General features: G+C 36.9%; 1 protein-coding gene and 1 pseudogene across 10 annotated transcripts in view; both read right to left on the minus strand.

Moving 5' to 3' along the window:
* Chrm3 (cholinergic receptor muscarinic 3) overlaps positions 1-24697 on the minus strand; it is a 576562-nt gene that overhangs the window by 532914 nt on the left and 18951 nt on the right. The window lies entirely within an intron of this gene.
* Positions 6347-6787, minus strand: LOC123461515 (annotated as a pseudogene).

Here is a 24697-nt window from a genome sequence, read left to right on the forward strand (position 1 = left end):
TTCTACTACTCATCTCCACTGAACCTTATTAATCTTATTTGGCATGCCTGGCTTTGTCCACCAGCATTTTAATTACTATTTTATAGTCTTTAAAAATCATTTTCCTAAAAATGAAAATCAATCAAGCATATTTAATTATCTGAATAGTATTGGTAGAAGAAAAAAATGGTTAGGTGATCCTTATTGACCTTATAAATTTATTTTATGAGGAGAGTTAAAGTGGGTTTCATAGATTTATTCTATAAAATAATTTTCTTCCAATGTACAGCAGAGTACTTTAACATAATATGTGATTATAAATATTTCATGAGTAAATGCATAAATATATGAATTTCACTAGACTTTTCAATATGGAACTATTAGGAAGGTCCTATTATGTTATCCACAGTGAAAAGCCTGGTGCCACCATAGAATGCCATGTGTTGGATCCGAGGAAAGATGGTTTAGAAGATACTCATATATTGATGAAAAGTAATATTATGTTTTTAATATAACAACACTGTGTAGAAAACTTTTTATTTTATGCACTAAATACTAAAAGTAGGAGCTCATCAGCTACTATTATCTTCTCTAGCTACAAAAACTCTTACCTTAAAACTTAACTACTATAGAAAAAATAATGGGCCACCTTTTTTTTTTTTTTTACAAGAAAAAGTCTAAACAGAAAACAACAAAAATAAACTTCAAACAAGCTTTTTAGGGAAATATACATACTAATATTATGTGTGTATACACACATATTGATGACATGATTTTAGACATGCAAAGTACATTTCTGCATATGTGTGCAGGCAATGTATGTGTGTGGTGTATGCACATCTATGAGCCCATGTGATACCCTTGTGTTCACCTGTGGCTGGGGGAACATCAGAGGACTCACCCCACTGCTCTTTTTCACACTATCTTACTGATTTTCATGAGTCCTAGTCCTTCTCTGGTCTCTGCTCCCCAAGGAACTGGGGTTACATATGTGCTTGGCCACACCCAGTTGTGGGTCCTAGGGGTCAAAGTTGGTTGGTTTCTCAGGCCTCCTGAGCCCGTCCCACATGCTTGCACAGTATGTGCTCTTAAGCTCTGAGTGCTCTCTCAAGCTAGAAACTACTTTTTAAAACTGTTATCTATCAATAATGACTTAGCCATTATTTTGCATTAATGTTTTCCCAGTGATACATGATCACCTTTGATAATGAATGAGAAAGTATCTAGTGATTACATGAAAATCGGATATTGGAGTAATTTATATTCATTTGGTGATTCTAAGCTTGACTTTGTGTGGATATAATTCTCTCATGTTTTTTGCACATGTATCCATATTTTGCCTATGCAAACTTATGAGGTGTTATCTGTATACCTGCCCATGATAGACTTAAATTAAAAATTTTAACCTACCTTAAATAGATGCATATAGTAGCCTGTGACAAATTACAAAAGGTATAGATGCATTTCAAACATCTATGTGCTTAATCTGGGACCAAATGTTAAAAAATATATATAACATTATAGATTTTATCTATTTTTATATAATACAAAATATTTAAAGCTTAGTCACATAGTTTTACACAATTGATTCTTATAAGTTTTTCAAAGTATAATTGCTATTTTATTATTTTCCTATAAGTAATAAGAGTTAATCGGTTTTGTTTTGTTTTTATTTCTTTGGTTGACATACAGAGATTTAGGTGTTATTTATTCTGGCGCTTTCAAATGCAGTTTGTTTTAGTTGGTTCCTGTCCCCTCTCCTACCCCCAACACCTCTTCAAATCTCCCCGTCCCTCCTGTCTTACAGGTCCTATGCGTCATTTTGCTCTCCCATAGCCCCTCTTCCAGCTCATGTCTTTATACTCAGCTTTGGTTTTAATCCAATGTTTGGTAAATTAAAGAGGAAAAAACTTGTAGAATCCATGTGTAGCCATCGGGGAAACATAAATGAATTAATATTGCGCTAGAGGCCAGAAATTCCCAACAATGAAAATAGGTAGAAAAACGTGATGTAAAGAAGACAATAACTGAAAAATAAGAGAAACAAACAAACAAATTGTAATCATGTTAACCCAATAAACAGAGCATATACTAGAAAGCAACTATCACCAGCACAAAAGAGCAAAGTGTAGATATGTGCTTCACACAAGTTCCACCATGTAAGATTCTGGGCAAGAGCAAAGCTTGTTTACTTTAATAGCATCATACTCTGAATTCATAGCATATGTTATACTGGCTATGTCTAAAAGATCACAGCTAACCTTTTTTTGAATCTTGTTTGAAGCAGTATAGGAAATCATAATTTGGGTGAAATAAATCACACATAATGACTTACCTTATTTTCCACATTTAATTCCATTCAGAAACTATTTATCATCTGAAACCTTGAGCTAGGGATGATTCATTGTCACTCACAGTGCTTATCTTTTATCCTAAATATCACTGTTTGCATTGGACAGGCTTAAAGTTCAAAACCTTTACATTTGTTTAAGCAAAAGGTTGGTCAGACATGTAAAAAATGAATAAATTGGAAATTCATTTGCTCCAAGGTGCATGAGAATCAATAATATCAGATGTACCTTAAATTGCTTTGAGTTCCATCATCATTCTTTTGCTGTTGGATAAAGTAAACTCAAAAATTTGGGAAGGCAGTAATTCTAAATCCATTGTCAAGAAAAGAATTCAAAGAACTCATGAGCATACTTAAAAAAGTAAAAGTAAGAGAACAGCTACTATCTTTCATCTTCTGGATGGGCTATTATTCAGCCACTGAAAGTGATGTCTAAGAAGTAACAGAAAGAATGTTTCTTATGGAAAGCTAGCAAGAAAATTCTATATAAATATGTATTATGTAGAAAACTAATAGAAGTGTGAAGTCCTTGAAAGAAATTCATCAAAGCAATAAAAAAATCCTCATACTGATGAACTAAATGATTTGTTGTTACATAGTTGTTTGGTTAATGAAGAGCAGGGAAATACTACATTTACTAATCCTTTAGTAAGATATCACACAGTAGAAGTGAAAACCCTTTCCCTGTCAAGCATCAGTTATGAGTGATTTCTATGGAATCTTGTTTCACTTTGTTTAATTCAACAAACACATATGGAATGTTTGCTATGCACTATTTCTGCCCTATATGTAGTTTGCTCATAGTCAAAGTGCTGTTCCTTGACATCATTTCCTACAAAACTCAAAGACTATGTCTTCACCCTTTAAAGTATATACTATATAGAGTATACAAATAGGCCGTGATTTACATCTAAAATATGTATTCCAATTGTGCCAGACCCAAGCCAGTACTTCTGATCATCCATATATATATATATATATATATATATATATATATATATATATATATATATGTATGTATATATATATTTATATTTATATTTATATTTATATTTATATTTATATTTATATTTATATTTATATTTATATACACACACACATATATATATACACATATATATGTATATGTGAATATATATATGGATATATGTGTGTGTGTATCCCAGTAAAATTTCTAAAATGAAAAATGCTATTGATTCTTTTTTTTTTTTTAATTTTTTATTTATTTATTTGAGAGCGACAGACACAGAGAGAAAGACAGGTAGAGGGAGAGAGAGAGAATGGGCGCGCCAGGGCTTCCAGCCTCTGCAAACGAACTCCAGACGCGTGCGCCCCCTTGTGCATCTGGCTAACGTGGGACCTGGGGAACCGAGCCTCGAACCGGAGTCCTTAGGCTTCACAGGCAAGCACTTAACCGCTAAGCCATCTCTCCAGCCCCACTATTGATTCTTTTATCTCAGAGTCAGTCACTGCCAAGACCACTTCAGAAAAGTGCTTCCTTCCCTTCCCCACACCATGATTCAGTAGACTTAGCTGAAGATGACATATTTCCTCCTAATGCAGGGTGGGAAACCTGATTGTAGACAGGAGTGGAGATACTGGGAGAGAGGAGAGAGGAGTATCTGTGCTGCTTAGGGCCAAAATTGTCCACCCTCCTTTCATGTCTGAAACAAGAACAATGGTGTGCATTATGAATTTGAAAATCTGATCATCTAGTTTGTACCAGTCTAATAATCTGTGTGTATAAATCACAAAATTTGTTGTCACCAAGGACCCTAAATTACTAATTTGCTGGGAATTTTTGGACTGTGGTTATTTATTTACTTATGCTAATGATAAGAATCAAACATGAGAAGCAAGCATTTTCCCACTAAGCTCCCAAGGTTTACCACATTTTTATCGTGGACATGACAATGCTGTTTTTATTCTTCAAACTTTCAGCAAATCCTGCACAGGATCATGTGTTTGAACACTTGGTTCCTCAGCTGGTGACACTGTTTTGCAACTGTTCTCTATGATTACCGCTTCTACATATTAGGTAGGTTTTATTCTTGTTAAAGTGTGTCATAAAGCATGATTGTATTTATAAATATTTTATCTTTATAATTACATGAATAAAATACATTTATGAGGGCCTGAAATCTATATTTTTCCAACACTATCCAAAATAATAACAAAGTAAAAAAAAAAAAGAAAGAGCAGAAATAAAATAAAAAGAAAGACCATTAACGTTTCAGAAGTTCTGTTAATACAAGATATGAGTAAGCCAGGTTTTAAAGTTCTAGAGTAATAAATAACTGCATAAAATAACACTCTTCTACCTCAGGTGAAGTTTACAATAGGACAAATGAAGTAAAACCCCAAATATTGCCATCTCAGAGATTATTTATAGTTACAAGACATATAGGGTCTTGTGGTAGTTTAAATGAATGACTCCCAGTAGATACAGGCACTGCAGGTGGATCCTAGGGTCCAACCCCAAGGTGTGCTTGGAGTGAATCTCTTTCCAGAATAAAAGATATGCAGAATGCTTGAACTCTGTCATAGGGTTTGTTCCCGAAGTGTACTTTCTTGTGATGCTGGAGGTTGTTCTGCAAAAGTTGGCCAACCTTTTCTGCCATTATGGAACTGCCCCTAGATCTGTAATCTTCAAATAAATTCCATCCCTCCTATAAACTGTGTCTGGTCTGGAAGTTCATCCCAGCAATCTGAAGCTGTATATGACAGATATTGACAGAGTCTTGCCATGTAGCAACTGAATGGCTCACCATGCATACTAGATTGTCCTTGACCTCTGGCCCTGAACTTACAACTACCACCCTTCCTAAGTGCTTGTATGACAGGTATGAGTTAAGATATAAGGTGAAGAAAAATGTCTGCCTTTTTCATAATAGGTAATATGTTTCTTGAATCACTTTTTAATTTCTCTGGTAAGAAATCCCATGTCCTTCATTTTCTGTCATGTCATTTGTATTATAAATTAGTAGTGATATCAATTTAAGAGTGTTATTACATATAAGTGCCCTACAATGAATTTTTCACATGCCACAGTGTAACAGAAATTTCAAACTGCATTCTAAACAGGTCAAAAAATGAATCATATTCCTTAGTTCACTCAAAAGTCTCATACTATGTAGAGTTGCTTGGCAGTGAAAATCAGAGACTGTAAAACTAGCCTCACAAAGAAATGTGGATATGAAGCACATGCTGGAGAGAAAGTATCTCACATTACAAATTTCATACTGATGTATGCAATTTCTTTATAAAACATTAAGAATGTGTAATCTTTTTTAATATTTTCATACTTTTATTGGTGCTGAGGAACAGTACACAAACATTTCAATTGTACACAAGTCTTAACACACGTACCAAAAATCTAAAGACCATGTATTGTTTCTTTAGAAGTTATTCCAGTGACAACCAGCTTCAATCTTAGAGGCATTTCTCCCTATTAGGCTCTCATGTACAAACACCTTCAAATGCTCACAATCTCTACTCAACTCCCACTGGTTCACAATTTTAGTATCATATACACTGCAAATGCAAATTTTTCATCTTTCACAGTACGTTATCAAAATTATTAAGAACACTGGACTACCACGACTAGAGATGTCACAGAGGCACACAGTGCGGACAACAGGGCAGTGACCAAGGAGTGGTTTTTGGTTTTTTTTTTTTCCTTAGGAAACGGCTCTACTAAAAACACAGACTAGGAGTAATTGAAAATATTCAAGACATGTTAAATGCACAAATGTGACTCCAAATTGCCATTTAGTATGCTTTGTATTGTAGGATATAAAACTAACCCCCCACCTATGGAATGTTAAGCTGACACCCAAAACAGTCAAAGCTTCCCATTAATTCAATATCCCACTATTTTCTGGTTGTACCAAAAAATAAACAACCAGCAAATGATTTCACCTCTTAAAAAAAAAAATCATTTACACTTAAAAAATGGGATGAGGTGGGATTCCCTCCTTTTAGAAAATGTTTCTAGAGCTACTAAAAAACTTGCATTTACAAAATAGTTGATAAAAAATATTCCTCTGGATTGTACAATAAGGAGGCAGGGATGCTGATGGACACGGCGGATGACGACGCAGCCTTGGCTTCTTCCTCTCCCGCTTCCTCAGAGGCTGGACTCTCCTCGCTCTTTGCCTCTCCGTTCTCGGCAGGTAGGACTTCTTTAGTCTCTGCCTTAGACACTTCCGCCTGCTTGACCTTTGCTCCCTCTTCCCTTTTGCTTGCACTTTTTTGTCTGAAGGTTTATCCTTTCCCGCTGCTTTTTTTTGGCTTCGCTTCCACTTTCGCAGGAGCCGGTTTCGCGGACAGCCTGGCCGACCTGTGCTTGGGCTTGTCCTTCGCCGCGCCGTCGGCCGAGCTCACCTTCCTCTTGGGCATCTTGGCGGCGCGTGCGGATGCTGCGGGCCGGGGCGCGCGAGAACCTTCCCGAAGCTACGCTGCCTGCCTGCCTGACGCCGCCGCTCCGCCTCCCGCCACCCGAACTCAAGAACGTGTAATCTTTCCTAAACGACAGTATAGAACTGAAATCATTAGTGAAAATCAATGTTTTTAGACAATAGAGGAGATAATTTATAAACAGCAATGCATACATACAGAATGCCCACAAAATCAGCATATGAAGTTAACATCATTTACAGAGCATGTTGAATGAGAATTTGCTATTCCATTGCAATTAAATGATAAGTATTTGTCAACAAAATATTGTTAAAGTTATAAAACTCAAACTTCAATGTAAATTTTTCCCCAAGTCCCTTTATGCTAACAAAAAGTTCAATATCCTTAAGTAAATAATATAAAATACATGTTATTTCCTACAAGCTACTATTTATTACTATTGATATACAGCTCTAAGGTAACTGCTTATTTTACCTTAGAATAAATGATGCTAAAGTCAAGCTGTATTCTTTCATATTTGCATTTAGTCATATAGCATAATCTTATCTAATGGAAAGGCTATCTTATGGATATGCAATAAATATTTTTTCTTTTTTATTATTTATTTTGAGAGAGAGAGAGAGAGAGAGGAAAGGCAGAGAGAGAGAATGGGCATGCCAGGGTTCTGAGCCACTGAGAACAAACTCCAGACTTGTGAGTTCCCTTGTACACATGTGCAACATTGCATGTTTATGTCACTGTGCATCTGGCTATGTGGGATCTGGAGATTCAAACATAAGTTCTTAGGCTTTGCAGGCAAGCGCTTCAAGTGCTAAGCAATCTTTCTAGCCCTGATAAATATTTTGAATAAATGCCAGTTAATTCTTTAAGAATTGAAAATCATAGTACATTACTAATATCCTTTGAAAGACTACCTAGCCTATCACCTATTTTCAAGATTTATGTATACTTTACCTCCACTTTTTTGCACAGTAAAAATCCTAAATGGATCAGAATAATGTACAAAAGATTAGATAAAATTAGAAATGACATGATCTGAAGGTTGAATCTGAGAAAGATAAACAACATACGTCATGGTGCCCTAGGGTCTCATTTTTTTAATGCCACTATATATTTAAAAGCTCCATTTTACTCTTTTTTTGGGGGGGGGGGGAGCAGGGTTGAAGGTAAGAATTCACTCTAGCCCAGGCTGACCTGGAATTCACAATGCAGTCTCAGGGTGGCCTCAAACTCACAGCAATCCTCCTACCTCTGCCTCCCGAGTGCTGGGATTAAAGGGGTGCACCACAATGCTTGGTTTATTTTTATTTACTTATTTGAGAGAGAAAGGGAGGGAGAGAATGGTTGAGCCATGGCATCCAGTCACTGCAAATGAACTCCAGACACAGGTGCCACCTTGTACATCTGGTTTACCTGGGTCCTGGGGAGTTGAACTGGGTCCTTTGGCTTTGCAGGCAAGCACCTTAACTGCTAAGCCATTTCTCCAGCCTTAAAAGCTCCATTTTATTTTATTTTCTTAAGTAACAGATACATTGTAATTTTGATCACCAGTATAAAATTATTAAAATGAGATATATAGAAAACCTAGTGAATGTTCCCAGAGGATTTGTACTGAACCCAGTACTATCTGTCATCCTTAAAAGAGAGGACATTTTTAATAATCTTAGAATAAGGAAATACTTTTTGGAAGAAACTCTAGTTTTCATAATTTGTTTTTATGAAACTCATTTTTCAGTCAAAATATAAATGTCCCTTCAGGAAAGAGTGTTTATACTATGTGGTTTAAGATATGCACATGGGTCAGCAGCTCTCAACTCTGAATCATGACCTGGCATAGAACTTTTCTCTAGTAATCAATCACATTGCAGATGGAGTTGGGACCTCTATATTTTCTGGAAGTTCCACAAAATGCCTGAGACCACAAGTGAGTACTCTGCATCTTCAGCATACACTCTGGTGCTGCTTGCATCCCTTAGCTCAAATTGATCAGTGTCTCTTGCTAAGGCACAGAGAAAGCAAGGATGCAAACAACCCAGAGTCCTGTTTTGTTTTGTTTTTACTTTTTGTTGTTGTTGTTGTTTTAAGGTAGGGTCTCATTCTGGTCCAGGCTGACCTGGAATTAACTATGTAGTTTTGGGGTGGCCTTAAATTCATGATGATCCTTCTACCTCTACCTGGGACTAAAGGTATGTGCCACCACACCTGGCTAGAGTATTGTTTTTAAGGAGGAGAGACAAATGGGTATAATGATGCATGTATGATGGAGACAAGTAAACAGAATATTCTTCAGTGGTGGGGAAAGAGTCCTAAACCAGGTGAATTTAGAGAGAAACTTCAAGTCTCCAAAACAGAGGAATAGCCTCAATCTCCTCTAACTACAAACCCTGAATGGGTTTGATACTTTCGGGGAAGACGACCTTAAATCATATCATAACTTGACTATCACATGCAGCATAAAGACCAATGACGGAATTGTATCTGTATGAGGGAGGAACTAAGTGGCACTAGGCTGTTGCATTTTCACACACGGCATGTAAATGAACTGATTTGTTTTTCACTGAGACGAATCAGAGGCAATCAGAGAAAGACATAAATAAAATTGGTTACTACTGGCCCATCCACACATTGTGATTGTTCAGTTTGATGACTCTCTGCATAAGCTGCTAGAAAATAAGACCATAAAGAACTATGCGCTGTGCAGAAAAAAAGGCTGAAGATATTATAATTTTGATCTTTGCATGTATAATAAATTGCTTCCCTCTCACATTGTGATGGGCACACATGGAGCTTGTTAACACTTTCACTGAATACTAGAATATAGGAACAAAATAAACTGGAGGTTCCCCACGACTAAGCATCTTAATCTGGTATCATCTCATCCCTATTTTTTCTTATAATTTTGCTTCAAAATATATTTCCCATTTTATTTCTTGACATTAAGTCTCAAGTACTATCATATTATCATAACAAATTGAAAAGAAGTTAAATTTCCAAATGATTGAAGATATGTATGGTAGTTATAACACTTCTGAGGCATTTAGGGCAACTGTCACACCTAATGACCCCACTCAGCTTGAGCCACATCAGTCTCTGCCCCAAGCAGTTAGGGTTTGTTTTTCAGGGGTAGACAGTGAGCGTGACTGAACCCAGAAAGTAAACAGCAGGAATGTCTTGGTCCTGCTCTTGCAGTCTCCATTTTGCTAGAGATCCCAGAAGAATTTGGCATCTCCTTGTCTCTTGCCTAATCTGTTTTACCGTAAACAATCTAAGTGCTTCCCTGGGAAGGAGTTCCCCTTTCCTAAAATTAAGGTTAAATTTGATCCTGGAATTCTGGTTGGTTAAGCTCACCTTTAAACTTGGCATCAGGACAATCAACACTCTCTCAGACTCACTTGAGTCTGAGGGTAAAGTCCAGGACAATAAGATTATACATAGATCATTATCAACAAGCTTTCTTTTGTCAGCTGTTCATATCTCCTGAACTTCCATGCTCCTGTCCTGGTAAGACTCCCTGGTAAACTATGCTGAGACAAGGGGAGACCCTGACCTCTACTGCCACATTGGCTTTCTACCCCCTGTTGCCTTCCATATGGCATTCAGTATATTTTCTTCTGTTTTCTCTATAAAACTCTTTTTCTGTTTTTTCCAGGCCCAGACTCACCACCCACATGCGATCTCAGACCATGTGGATGTATCCATTTCCCTTCCCTTGGTTCCATACTTTCTTGAATAAAGGTAATAATTTAATAATTATCCTTCTCAGTTTTATTTTATCCCAGTTCACTGCTAAAAACTGTTACAAACTCAGGCTTTGGCTTTTAAGGACTTTTCTTGAAACCCAAAAACCCCACTCATTACACTTCAACTCTGACTTTGAAGAAAGTTGATCTATATAAAAGGTTGGGTTGGAGCTCTAAGATCTGAAATGAATATAGTAAGAATTCTGGACTTAGAAGACCTCTTTGGAGTTACAAATGTAGCATAGTCAACCAAGTTTCATTAACAAGTTCATTGACACTCTATTTTGAATGTTAGACAAAATGCAAATCTACCCATGTTTTCATAAAGAGGTACCTTGCATAGAGATAACCAATACAAAATTCTTAGACTATTTGTTGTAAAAATTTTCTTGAAAGATCATTCCAACACCAGAATGAGTACAAGTAGAAGTGTTTATTACCTGGGAGCCAAGAAGCTTGAGGTAGGTTCCAAAGAAACTTTGACCCTGAGCTGAGATTTTATTTCCATTTTATAGTTTTCATAGCCAGTGGGAGTGGTAAGTGAAGAAACAAGATGTGACAATTTGCATGTCAGTAATTTCTGTAGTTAGGCCACCTGACCAATGAACTCCTTTTTACTTTGTTTTAGCCTAAACTGTCTTTCCTTCTCCCTTTGGGCCCTTTCTGGATAGTTCCTTCTTTGGGATTTTTCCATCTGCTGACAAAGATAAGTTTTAGCTCCTCAGCAATTAACTATTACAATAACTCAGTGAATCAGTTCAAATTTTAGCTTTTTTTCTACCACATGGAGAGGTGGTGTGTGTCTTGCCTCTAACTTCCTCTCCTCTTTCTTTCTTTATGTTTCTGACAACCTGGGCTCTGGATCTATCAGCTATCCCCAAATTTACTTCCCACAGCATCTCATCATACCCTGCTGTAGGACTCCATGCTTGCTTCTGACCTTCCCTACCTCTTCCTGCCAGGTCTGTTACAAACACCTCAGTGCACAGTGCTTACAGCACTGGATTTTCTCTTCCTTCCAAGGAGCTCCAGCTGCTGAGACAAAGTAGGTCACCAAGAAGGGATGGACATCAAAGTAGCAGCTGGAGCCAAGCACCTAAGTGACTGGTTTTCATGGGCAGTGTATCCCTTCTGAGGTGTTTCCTTTGCTCTCTGCAACCCCAAAAGCCTTAGACATTTCCTCCAAGCAACACTGAGGACAAAAATGTATACACAGAAAATGTATGTTTCTTCATTTTTTAATTTTTTGAATTTGGAGGCAGGGTCTCACTCTTACTCGGATTGACATTGGAGTGAACTGACTTTGTAGCCAGGCTAGACTTGAGCTCAAAGTGATCCTCCTATTCCCGTGTCCCAAGTGCATGTTCCACCATGCTGGACAGTTTGTTTTACTAAGAAGCAAATAGATACTAAATAACTATGCTTAAAGCCATTAAAAACCTTCAAAAAGCTGGGCGTGGTGGCGCGCGCCTTTAATCCCAGCACTCGGGAGGCAGAGGTAAGAGGATCGCCATGAGTTCAAGGCCACCCTGAGATGACAGAGTTAATTCCAGGTCAGCCTGAACCACAGTGAGACCCTACCTCGAAAAACAAAAACAAAAAAACAAAACAAAACAAAAAAAAAAACCTTCAAAAAGTTTCTCTTTTTTAAGAAACCTTTTGAAGGTTTTTAATGGCTTTAAGCAGTACAGGAATGTTTATCTGTGGACCCTCCATGCCTAGAACACATCTAGGTGCATAGTATTGAATGCATGAATGCACCAGGATGAATTGTCAGATGAAAAGTGATGTCATTACAATATACTGTTCTGTAAGAGAAAATAACATCCATTTCTCCCATAATTTTTATTTTAAAATATTTAAAGAAAAATATTTTGCAGTGTTGGCACTAGAACCCAGGGCATACTCTACCACTAATCACAGTGTAAGCCCTGTAATATTTTATGTCTTACAAATGAGAAATGTAATTTTTTATAATAAACATACCCAGTCTGAAAGAAAACCTTCAAAAAGTTTCTAATACATTAAAAAGAACCATAAACACATGAAAATATACAATATTGATACTCTCAAAAACCACAAGCTGCTTTTAAGACATGGGAACTAGTCCAAGCAATTGAACACTGTGTACAGATAACATGCACCACACACACAGATGGAGTCACTGAACCTACACACTGGAAGGGCTGCACAAGAGGGCTAAAGTTGAAAAGTATTTTGTTTACCCATGTGGTACTTTAATTAAACACATGTATGTATATCTACATTTACATATTTGCATATGTACACAGAAATATAGTACATATATGTAAAATGACATTTAAACACTGATAATCACTATGCTATAAGTTTAAGCAAATCTTATGAAAGAAGCTTTAGGACCAGAGAATATGTATTCCTTCTTGCATTTTAACCCCAGAATCAAAAAAAAAGTGTTAATAAGAGACCAGGGGGACAGGAGAAAATAGAACATGGGGATAAAAAATACAAATTTATAATAATAGAGGAGAAATAAGTTTTCTTATTACACAGAATGTTGATTATATTTTACTACTTAATTCAAATACATATTTAAATTATATTAATACTATATAACTCAATATTTCTAGAAGAAAAAACTGCAGGTAATTTCATCAAAAAGAAATAAATGCTTGAAATGAGCTGTCACTAAATATCCTGAGTTGATTATTATGCAATATATAAATATGCTTAAGAAATATTATAATGTACTCTGTAAAGATGTACAGTATCATTGCACAATAAACAGGTAATCAAATAAATAGAAGAAGAAACTCAGAGTTGGCAGCATGCATCATTTGAAGGGGAACACATTCCCTGCTTGGCTCGAGTCCTCTCTCAGAGGAGCATAAGCACATTGGTGGCCCATCGCTTTGTTGCCACAGGTACATGACTGTAGAAATTCCATTTCAACCCCAAATCTATAAACACTGTAACAAATATTTAGGAAATATTTTTCTAAGAGAGAAGGCATTACAGTCTAGGAAATCTGATTCTTAACTGCTTTCAGGTTATACTGGCATAATTATTGATCCAGAAACAAATGTCTGGAGATGACAGATTAAATATCCATTGAAGGGCAGGGGTAAAGTCAGTTAGAACTGGTTATCTGCAGTCAACTTGTTGTAATAAAATATATGACTTTTGCTGGGCGTGGTGGTGCATGCCTTTAATCCCAGCACTTGGGAAACAGAGGTAGGATTGCCGTGAGTTCAAGGCCACCCTGAGACTAGATAAGTGAATTCCAGATAAGCCTGGACTACAGTGAAACCCTACCTTGAAATACCAATAGTTTTATATATATATATATATATAATATATATATGTATATTTATTATATATATGTATATATCATATATATATAAATATAATATATATGTATGTATGTATATATCATATATATAAATATAATATATATGTATATATATGTATATATCATATATATATATAATATATATATGACTTTTCTCCATGATGTTCATTTATCTAGAGTTTGAGATTTGCTCTATTCATTAGTTAAGAGGTAAAAATATGGAATGTAGAATTAATAAATTAATTTTGATTATATATAAAATTTTAAATGAGGAATATCTGAAACAGATACCTTTTATAGTAAAAATAATTTCTGTCACTGAATTATGTGTGTGTGTGTGTGTGTGTGTGCGCGCGTGCGCGCGTGAAATGATGGAGAAAAGCAAGATATGAAGAATTAAAATACATTTATCTTATTTATTTTGGAGACATATTCTCATGTAGGTAGGTCTGTGTAAAATATTATATTGGTAAGTTGCCATGAGCTGTTACAGCTTGTTGAGAGCTGACGCTGAGAATAGGGTAACCACCCCCACTCAGACCTAAGCATATTTCCAATCCAAGGGTTGAAAGCATTATGCCCCTGGCAATAGCTCAAAGGGAGTGCTTCTTGGGCTGTCTGGCAGCCCTACTCCCAAATTTGAGGTCATTATTATTTATTCAATGGTAGGAAAATATCTGTGGTAGGAATTCCTTGTTGGAAGTCTCTCTTGAGGGGAAGACCTGGGACTCTCAAGGGATATCTCCAGCTGCTGTTCCATGGGGCTTCTCCAGTCATTTCTGCTGGATGTTCTAAGTGCCATTCTCATGTTCTATTCAACTGCTTGCCATTGGTTTTGCCATTGTTCAGCAGGGGCTATTCCAAATAACTTTCGCTGAGTGTTCTTCAGTGCACAATTAGATGTTCTATTCTTTGCTTCTTGTCATTTTTGTTGTTGTTGTTAGTTTGATTTTTAAGGTAGAGTCTCACTCTAGCCCCAGCTGACCTGGAATTCAATATGTAGTCTCAGGGTGGTCTTGAACTCACAGTAATCTTCCTCCCTCAGCCTCCTAAGTGCCAGATTAAAGGTGTGTACCACCATGCTGTCTCATTTATTTTTCTTACTTCTTTACTTCCTTATTTCTCTATTTCTCATTCTCATGGATCATTTTTTTCTAGATGTAACTGTCAGGCTCTAGTTGAATTCCTGATCCCACTGCCTACACCTCCTTAATCCTCAGACAATAGGCATATGCCATCATACTCAGTTTTGATTTATTAATGACACATCTTGGTCTAAAGATATAGAATCTGTGCTATTTATGCTGAACACCTAGGATAATAAACATATTTCCATGCACTAATAACCTTTTCTTAATCATGAATTTAACCTTGTATTAGCTCCTATTAGCTGACAAACAACAACAAAAAATATGTGATACTCAGTAGTGTGTGGAAGTTCTCAGAGGTCCTGCAGCAGTAAATTTTAAAAAAACCTCATAAAAGCTCAATGTGGCTGTTCTAGTCAAAATAGCTAGGACCTGCAATTAGCCCAGATTCCCATCAATTGATGATTGAAAATAAAGATGTGGTATATATGCCTAATGAAATTCTACTCAGTGGTAAAGAAAAATGAAACAATAAAATTTACAGGTAAATTGATGGAGTTGGAAAAATATTCTAAGTGAGGTCACATGGGCATAGAAAAACAAATGCTGTGTGTACTCTCATCTGCAGCTCCTAACTGGGATCAATTAGAGATGAGTGCAAGTGGTAGTCAGTACCAGAAATATAGGCATAAAACTAGAATGAGACTGGCTGAGAGAATGAGGGAGGGAGAAGAGGAGGTGACACCTGACAAGTTAGGGGAGGGCAGAATATTGGGGCAAGGGTGTCTTAGTATAAGGGGTAGGGAGAGTGGGGAGGGTATTACACAAAATTTAAGAAAACATGAATCAGTTCCATAGAAATCTTAATTCCTACTAGCACCCTACAAAGCATAACCTCCAAAAAGGGGATGGGAAAATAGTTCAGACAGAAGGTGGAAAAAGCTTAACCTTAAAACCACAGACTGTCTGATAAGTCCCAGGCCCAGGGTTGAGATGCCTCCACAGTAAGCCAGAATGACACATGAGGTTCCCAAAACAATGTAGGCCATAGCCAAAATACTTGATTACCTGCCAGAGATTGAAAAAAAAAAAAAAGTAAGGCCCTGTTCCTGAAGGTAGCACAGGCCACAGTCATAGGACATTGGATTACCATGGTGGAGCCAAAAGGGAAACTCGCTCCCTTCTGCCTAGTCCTCATAGTGCTGAGAAGCACTATGGGAGCTGTTGGAAGAAAACAGTCACCAACAAAATGAAGAAGCAGGGGACCTTGCAGACTATGAAATCAACCATGCAGGCAAGAAGTACACACTCGTGAAATAATAGCACACAGCCTCTGTGGGTAACCAACTGTTCTCTGATTGGATATGAGTCCCATTCAGTGAGCAAAACTCATATCTGGTACGGGAAACCAAGTCAGATTCCCATAGACAGGAAGCTCATTCTTCAAGGAGAAGATTCCATTTCTCTCTGGAGAAGAGTGGTTTTGCACAACAAAAATGTCTCAAATAACTTTGCTTACACCCTTTAACTCAAGTTGCTCTCACTCCTGATTGGAGAATCTGCTATATTTTACAGATGGCAGAGAAAATGGAGGAGAGTAGATGTGCATTGGTAAGACAAGAAGATAATTGCCCCTCGAGACTTGCCACATATACCAGAGCTCAAGAGAACTTGGAGTGGAAGCAGTGCCGTAAACATTGCTGTTACTGCTAACCTGACAACTAGTTTCAGAATGATGGTGGCAGACATGGTGATCAAGAAAAATCTATTACTGTAGAAATCCAGAGACTATAAAGAACTCAATACTAAATCAGACTGCCAACAGGCCTACCATGGCTCAAGGAACATTGCGGAAGAGTGGGTGGAAAGATCATAAGAGTCACAGGGTAGGTGGGAATACACTGAGGCACAGTCTTCCCAGTACTGCACTGGGACTGACTAAGGCCTTTGTGACCCCAATAAATCCCACAACACCACCAATGAAGTTCCCAGGGAAGTGGGAGAAGGGGAGAGGGAATAAAAGAGTATAATCTGTTGAAAATAAATAAGTGATTAGAAAATTTTTCTTAGAGATATGTTTTAAAACATGGTTCCCAGAGAGGTATGTTTATATTTCTAAAAAGTCTAGGATTATATTAAATGTAAATCGCAAAACTAAAATAAAAGAATAAAAGTAAAAAACAAACTCTTAGAAGCATACATTACTGGATCTAAAATATGCCACAGTGTGTCCTTGGTGCTACCATGAAGTGCAGGCATTTCATTTCATAAAATTTTCCTCCATTCACAAATTTTTCACATTTTTTTATAATAGCATGTGTGAGCCACACATATTCACAGCTGAAATTGTTTTCTTCACATCTGAGAGAGATGATGAAAAGATCCCATGCCTTTTCCTTCCCTCAAAACAGAAGCAGGTGATAGAGCAGACTGAAACATAACCTGGTTAGGCTTCTTCTGATACCACAGGGGGCTGTTATCTTCAGACCTTTTATCAGTTATACAAATGGACCTCCAAGTGTTCATAACACTAGAACTTACCATTTTGTTTAACATTCTTGACTTGTGAAACTGCCAGATTTGCTATCTTGTTTCTCCCTGCTGGTTCTCTCACCTATGTCCTTGTCAACAATGGTCCTCTCCTATCCCTCCTCACATTTATTGACAGGGCTGCAGAATTTCCTATCTGGCAAGATTCCCCATTTCAAACCATATTCATTGCTCAGGTATTTTCAGAAATTCTCTTTGCTTACCAACCATGGAGTGAGACTGAAATTTGAGTATATTTTTGTTAAGTCTTACAATGCTTTTAATTTTATTTATTTATTTATTTATTTACTTATTTATTTATTTTTAAGAAGTGCTTTGCGGGCACCAAGAGAGAGAGAATAGGCAGCCCCCGCCTCAGCCACTGCAATCAAACTCCAGACACTTGCACCACCTAGTGGGCAGGTGCGACCACATGCTTGTCTCCGGCTCATGGAAGATCTGGATAGAGATTGAGCATGGGTCCTTAGGCTTCACAGACAAGTGCCGTAGCTGCTAAGCCATCTCCCCAACTCCAAGTCTTATGGTTCTTAAACCGTCTTGTGGCCACAAAAATAAGCAGTCTCAAAATCATGTCTAGAATTTCTTTTCAAGGTCAATATGAATTGTCACCAAAAAGATGAAAACACTTACTGAGAATGCCTCATGGTCACTATTGTAAACTGGTGTGTGTTCATGGAAAATATACAAATGTATTTTATTCTGGATGCCATTGCTGAATGTTACTCTTCCAGACAACATGCTTCCTTAGAAAGGGAGTGAAAAAATTCCCAGTTCTAACATTCTTTCCTAAGAAGAATAATCTTGTTCTATACAGGAAATTCTCTCTCTTTTTGATATCAAGGTGAAAGTCAAGTCATATATTTCATTGCTAAGAGATAGCTCGTGTCTTAATAACATAATGTTATTTTAACTTAAATACAAGGGAAAGTCTCCAATCTAACCTAATAGAAATAAGTCCATACATTATCATTTAATCCAATATAATCCATGTTCATTGGGGAGAATTTTAGTCATTATCATTGCAGATTTCATTCCTTTTAGTAAATTCTGAAATTGAAGTTAAATTTGATTTCCCATTAACAGTTGTATTCTTAAATAGCTTCTTTTATTTTTCTCAAGAGCTGACAAGCAAAGAAGCTGAGTTCCAAACCAGCTTCCTAAAAATATGTGTTATATTAAAGCAATCTGTTTTTCCTCCCTTCATTTGTATCTTCTTGGAAAATCAAAGTGAGACAAAAACTGAGGGATTGCACCTGCCATACATATCAACAATGCATTATTATTGCTATATGACCACTAATTTCATGGTTATGTTGGGAAATATCATTATTTTCAAAACAGCCAGTATTCTCAAAGCATTAGATGATCCTGTGACAGTTTAAGGGCAACAAATTCCTCAAATGTAGACTAAATGTGGCTAAAGATGGGCAATGTCCTTGAGCCCATAGGGGCGAAGTATCCTTGATTCTCCCTTTTCTCTTTTCCCCTGAAGAGTCCTCACAGCCTCCGCCTTGCTAGACTGCAAGAAATGTCAAAAGGATAAGGTCTTTCCTTATCGATTCTCTCTTAAAGGAGAACCCTATTTCCTAGAAGACATAATAAGCCCCTTCCAAGAAGGACAATTCCTTCTCCTAGGAAAGTAAATATAAATAGGTTTATTCTCTTACCTGGAAACCTGGAAGCACCCTGATACCTGAAGTAGGGGCTGAACTGACAAACTCAACCTCCATCTAATAAATTCCCATGAAAGATCTAAGTCAGCATCTCCAGGCAGGCTTTCGTTTTCTGTGAACTTCACCTGGGCAGGAGTTTTGTCTTCTTTCTTTCTCTTAAGTTCTATGAGCTCTGTCTCTATGAGTTTTATAATCATATATTTCTAAGCCTCACCTTCCATGGTGTTGCAGTCCGGTTCACATTGCTGGTAGAAATCACCCAACAAGAGTAGCTTCCGGGAAAAAAGAGATTTATTTTGGCTTACAGGCTCAAGGGGAAGCTCTGCGATGGCAGGGGAAAATGATGGCCTGAGCAGAGGGTGGACATCACCCCCTGGCCAACATAAGGTGGGACACAGTAACAGCAGGGTGTGCCCAAACACTGGCATAGGGAAACTGGCTAATAAAGCCCATAAGCCCGCCCCAACAATACACTCCCTCCAGGAGGCATTAATTCCCAAATATCCATCAGCTGGGAACCTAGCATTCAGAACACCTAAGTTTATGGGGGACACCTGAATCAAACCACCACACATGGTTTGTGGATTTCATTTATAAACATTCCTAACACAAGAACCTGGAGGCCATTGAACCAGAGGAAGTTTTGTGTGGCTGTGTGCTTCCAACATCCAACTCCCATTACAGCCCAACAAAGAGCTAAAAAAGCTTAATCATTCTCCGATACATCCCATATTCCAGAGCATTTCTATCCAGGTAGAATATAACACATTTAAGTCTATCTGTGAAAGATATGTTTGCTACCAGGTTCTTTTATTTCATTCCAGTTTATGTTTTTATTATAGTCTTCACATTTCTTAATTACAGGGATATAAGGATGAGAATTATTATTGGTATTTTTGTTATTATTATTATTTTATTATTATTATTATTGCTTTGTTTTTCAAGATAGGGTTTCAATCTAACTCAGGCTGACCTGGAATTCACTACGTATTCTCAGGCTGGCCTTGAATTCATGGTGATCATCCTGCCTCTGCCTCCTGAGTGCTGGGATTAAAGGCATGCACCACCACACCTGGCTGAGAATTATTTTTTAAAGTATCATCTACCAAGAGTTTATGATTTTCCCTCTACGCTAATGCATAAGATTTTCTTTTAGTTGAGGAACTGTAAATGCTGAGTTCAGTTGCAAATGCTTGCTTTATTGAAACCTGGTTTGGTCCAACTCTTCCATCTGCTTGTGGTTCATGATGCTGACCTACTAAACTATATTCTCCATCATCAAACTCATTAAACTTCACTACCTGCAGTATTGCTGTAAGGATTAAATGAAATGTTACAAAGGAAATACTTAGAGTTGTGTAAGGGAGGATACCTGAGAGATCGCTTGATTTTGATCCCCAGGACCAACATAAGCAGGTGAGATTGGCCTCACACATCTGTAACCCCAGTCTCATATGAGATTAGAAACCAGAGAATTACTAAAGCTTGTGGGGAAAAAAAATGGAAAGCTCCAGGGTCAGTAAGAGACTCCTGGTCAAGTAAGAATGAGTGGTAAAGTGCTGCATGGTATGGTAGTTTGATTCAGGTGTCCTGCATAAGCTTAGGCATTCTGAATGGAAGGTTCCCAGTTGATGGAAATTTGGGAATTAATGCTTCTTGGAGGGAGTGTATGTTGGGGGCTGGCTTATGGGTATTATAGCCAGTTTCCCCTTGCCAGTGTTAGGATGCTATTGTCCACCTTATGTTGCCAAGAAGGTGATGTCCACCCTCTGCAAATGCCATCATTTTCCCCTGCCATTGTGGAGCTTCTTCTCAAGCCAGTAAGCCAAAAAATCCTCTTTTTCCCTCAAGCTGCTCGTAGGTGATTTCTACTAGCAATGCAAACCCAAGTACAACACATGGGCACATATATGTGCATGAGTTCTCTCTCTCTCTCTCTTTCTTACACACACACACACACACACACACACACACACACCATACATGTATATACACATACAAATATGTATATATACATTTGTAAATATTTTTGCTTTTTTAACTAGTGAATTATTCTGGGTGAGAATCAAACTGATTTTCTATAATCGAGTAAAATTTTCACTAACAGCAGAAGATTCCAAGAAATGAACCAACATGTTTTGTACAGAATATATGATTCATTTTTTACACTGTACATTGACTCTTTAATCTCAATTAGATTTAGTTTAAGGCAATATGTGAAATCAGACATACAGTCTATGCTAGGCCAGCTTTTCTAAATAATATATCATATAATATATATATATAATGTAATATAATGTAATATAATATAATATATATAATATAATATATATAATAATATATCATATAATCTGATCCCAAGTATTTCAGTCTGTTCCAGATTCCCAAGTAATTTCTCTAGAATCAACATAAGGGAGAAATTCATGTTTGTTTGATATCACTCAACACAGGCAAACTGGAAATGCTACATCATGGAAGGATCCAAGCAACATCCAGTTGATATAGACACTTGCTTGTGGGATACACAACCTACAGATATTCAAAAAATCACACAAAATGTATTTTTTTTTTACTGAAATTAAAATGGAGAAGGAGTTAACATCTTTTCTAAACTTGTGTAATATTTTGTAGAACTATTCTTTTCATCTGGGTCCAAGACAAGCAATGACTGTCACCAAAGTAAGTGTGTCCCATGCAAAATTTAACTGGGAATAGAAAGGAAGCAAAGGAGTGGAAGAAAGGAGCAATGCTGAGGCATGCCTGTGCCCAGCTTTCAGTCATAAGCATACTCAGAATTTAGCTACAGAAATGGAATCTGTTGCAATTGGCACATCAGCATTCCTCATAAAACCACCAGAGAGGCTCCACAAATGACAAGGTCCTGAGAAAGCCTAACATGAAAATTCTTTTCACTTGGTACCCTTATTCCTCCTCAAAAATACTTCCCCTTGAATTTCTGTTAATTTGATATTATCAATGTGATTTTAATAAGTACTATCAATGTGGTTTAGAAAATAAAGAAAATATATCAATGACAGTGGAAATAAACTGACATTTATATTATCTGTAGAAATGCATTTTGTGGCTGGGAGAACAGTTCAGACAGTAAAGTGTTGCTTTATAAGCATGAGACTTGAGTTTGATCCCCAAAATCCATTTAAAAGTGCCAGGTGTGGAGCTCATGCTCGTAACCACGGTTGTGGCTTTGGAGACAAAAGGATCCCTGGTTCTTGACCTTGAATATTTCCATTTAATTTACTGTATAATCTAGATGAAGAAATTCTCTATTTCATCAAAGCTGCTCACTACTCTATACCCTTTGGTTATGGAAAAATAACTTTAAGGGAGCTGACTGAAGCTCAGAAATGTACAACATTGTGAAAAGAACCAATACATAACTTAAGTCTAGATGACAATTAATTTTCTATCACTATAGAAAATGAGAATGCTTTTCAGGACATTGAGTAGAAAGATATAAACAGTATTGACTAATCAGCAAGTCTTAGGCAGACAGAAAGAACCATCCTTCTCTCCCAGGTACAAATTGGTAGCCCTCACTTAACTTTCCCTTTTGTAAATAACACAAGCCTCAAGCATTAGGATTTCACTTTTTCAATAGTTGTTGGACAAAACCCTTCATTTTCACATTTCTCTTCTTCATCTGGTACAGAGACTCAAAAACAATCATAGGGAAAACAAGTGTTCAAATGATTTAAAATCATTCTTGCACCTCTGGTATTTCAGAAATCTCTGGCAATTAGCTAACCCAATCTCTGACAAATGTGTCTTTCATAAAAATCTAAAGTGCTGCTTGTGCCAGCTCACCAGAGCCAGTTGTATGCATCTTTATTCAGCTCTTAAACCACTAACATGACTTTGGAAGCTTGACATTGGTAAATATGGGAGAATTTTCACTATGTTAAAGCTCTGGCTTTTCCACCAGAAAATCAGTAGCTAAATAATTTCTAGTACGGTTGTTTTTTCTATATAATAATTACTTCAAACTCATCCATTTGGCCCCCAAATTAACACTAGTCAGTTAAATAAACTGTTAAGCTTTGCTTATTTATATATACATATTGAAGTGATTTAAACATATTTGTAAGATCAATAGAAATAAACAAGAATCTGTTACACTGTTTGCATATCCTTCATTCAGTCTTTCACTTAACTGGTGAACTCACTGATGCACAGAGAAGGCAAATGGGAAATCTGCAGTGTGAGAGGCAGTTAATAATAATCCTTGTAGTTATGACTACATAATCACCCTGTATGTTCCTAACACACTGTGCAGCTATGTACTGTATGCATATTACCCCAGGGACACATTCCTTAAGGCAGGTAAAATAACAAAGGAAACACAAAAAGCAGTAAGACAATATATGAATTGCAATAATATAATTGTGTTTGGGGTGTGCTAACTATGTCCTTTCCTCTCCTCCATGTGCTTAAGCATGTACTAGTCTATGAAAGTAGCAGAAACAAGTAGAGTAATTCCCTTCAAAACTAATAATGAAGCTGAGCGTCCATAAAGAAAATGGAGAATGGTGGAGGGTAAGGATGCAAGCAAGAAAACCTCAAGAGTGTGGCTATATGGAAGGCCTATGTATAGTGAGTTCTGATTGGAACAGGATAATGAAGAAGTTCTAGTAGGAGGGGGAGGGGAAAGGGAAGAGAATAAGGGAGAAATAGAGGACTCAAGATACATATCAGTTCCAAAAACAAAAAGAAACAAATCCTAAAGATAACATAGTAGTTCAATATGGAGTTAGATTTGAGTGACATTTATATTATCAAATTTATATTATCATTAATGTCAAGTATTATAACAAGAATTTTTAATGTAATTCTCTTGGAAGTATAAGGGAAGAAACTCATAACAGGGCTCAAAAATTTTATAGTAGAAATACATTTTAAAAGTCAAAAGGAAAAATAGCAGTCTAAGTCTATTTAGGCATATAGAAGGAAATACCAAAAGAACAGCCCAAAGCATGGGAAACCATTGTCTTTAGGAATTCTACAGAGTGAGAATAGGAAGGGCAGATATGGGTATGTGCATGCACGTGTGTGTGTGTGTGTGTGTGTGTGTGTGTGTGTGTATGCACACACGCACTGAGGAGTGCTAACATTTTATCATAAGCCTTGAGAATTATGTGGCTTCCTAAAAGCCATACATTCATTGCCTTTATAAAATTAATATTATATGAGAAATAAATAAGTCACTAATTACTGAGACAGACACTAAAAAAATTACTTGAGACAAAATAATTTATTTCTTATTAGTTTTTATTTTGTAGAGGTCTTAGAAACTGTATTTGACTTGCTTATATTTTCTGTCCAAATTATATATGAAGTAAAACAAAGCACTATGACAATTAATCCATGTGGTAACATAAACACCATATCCAGGCTGTCACACCTACACAGAGGACCACACGCAAACTTAACATTCCGCTGGCCTCAAGGATTATTCTTTATTTTCTAAAAACAAAGTCACTTAGAACTGTCCCTGGCTCTTAGGAGAGCTCAATCCATTTTATATCCTGCCTTTCCATTCTGTTCCAACT

Source organism: Jaculus jaculus, chromosome 6, assembly GCF_020740685.1.
Source record: "Jaculus jaculus isolate mJacJac1 chromosome 6, mJacJac1.mat.Y.cur, whole genome shotgun sequence".
In the NCBI taxonomy this organism is placed as follows: Eukaryota; Metazoa; Chordata; class Mammalia; order Rodentia; family Dipodidae; genus Jaculus; species Jaculus jaculus.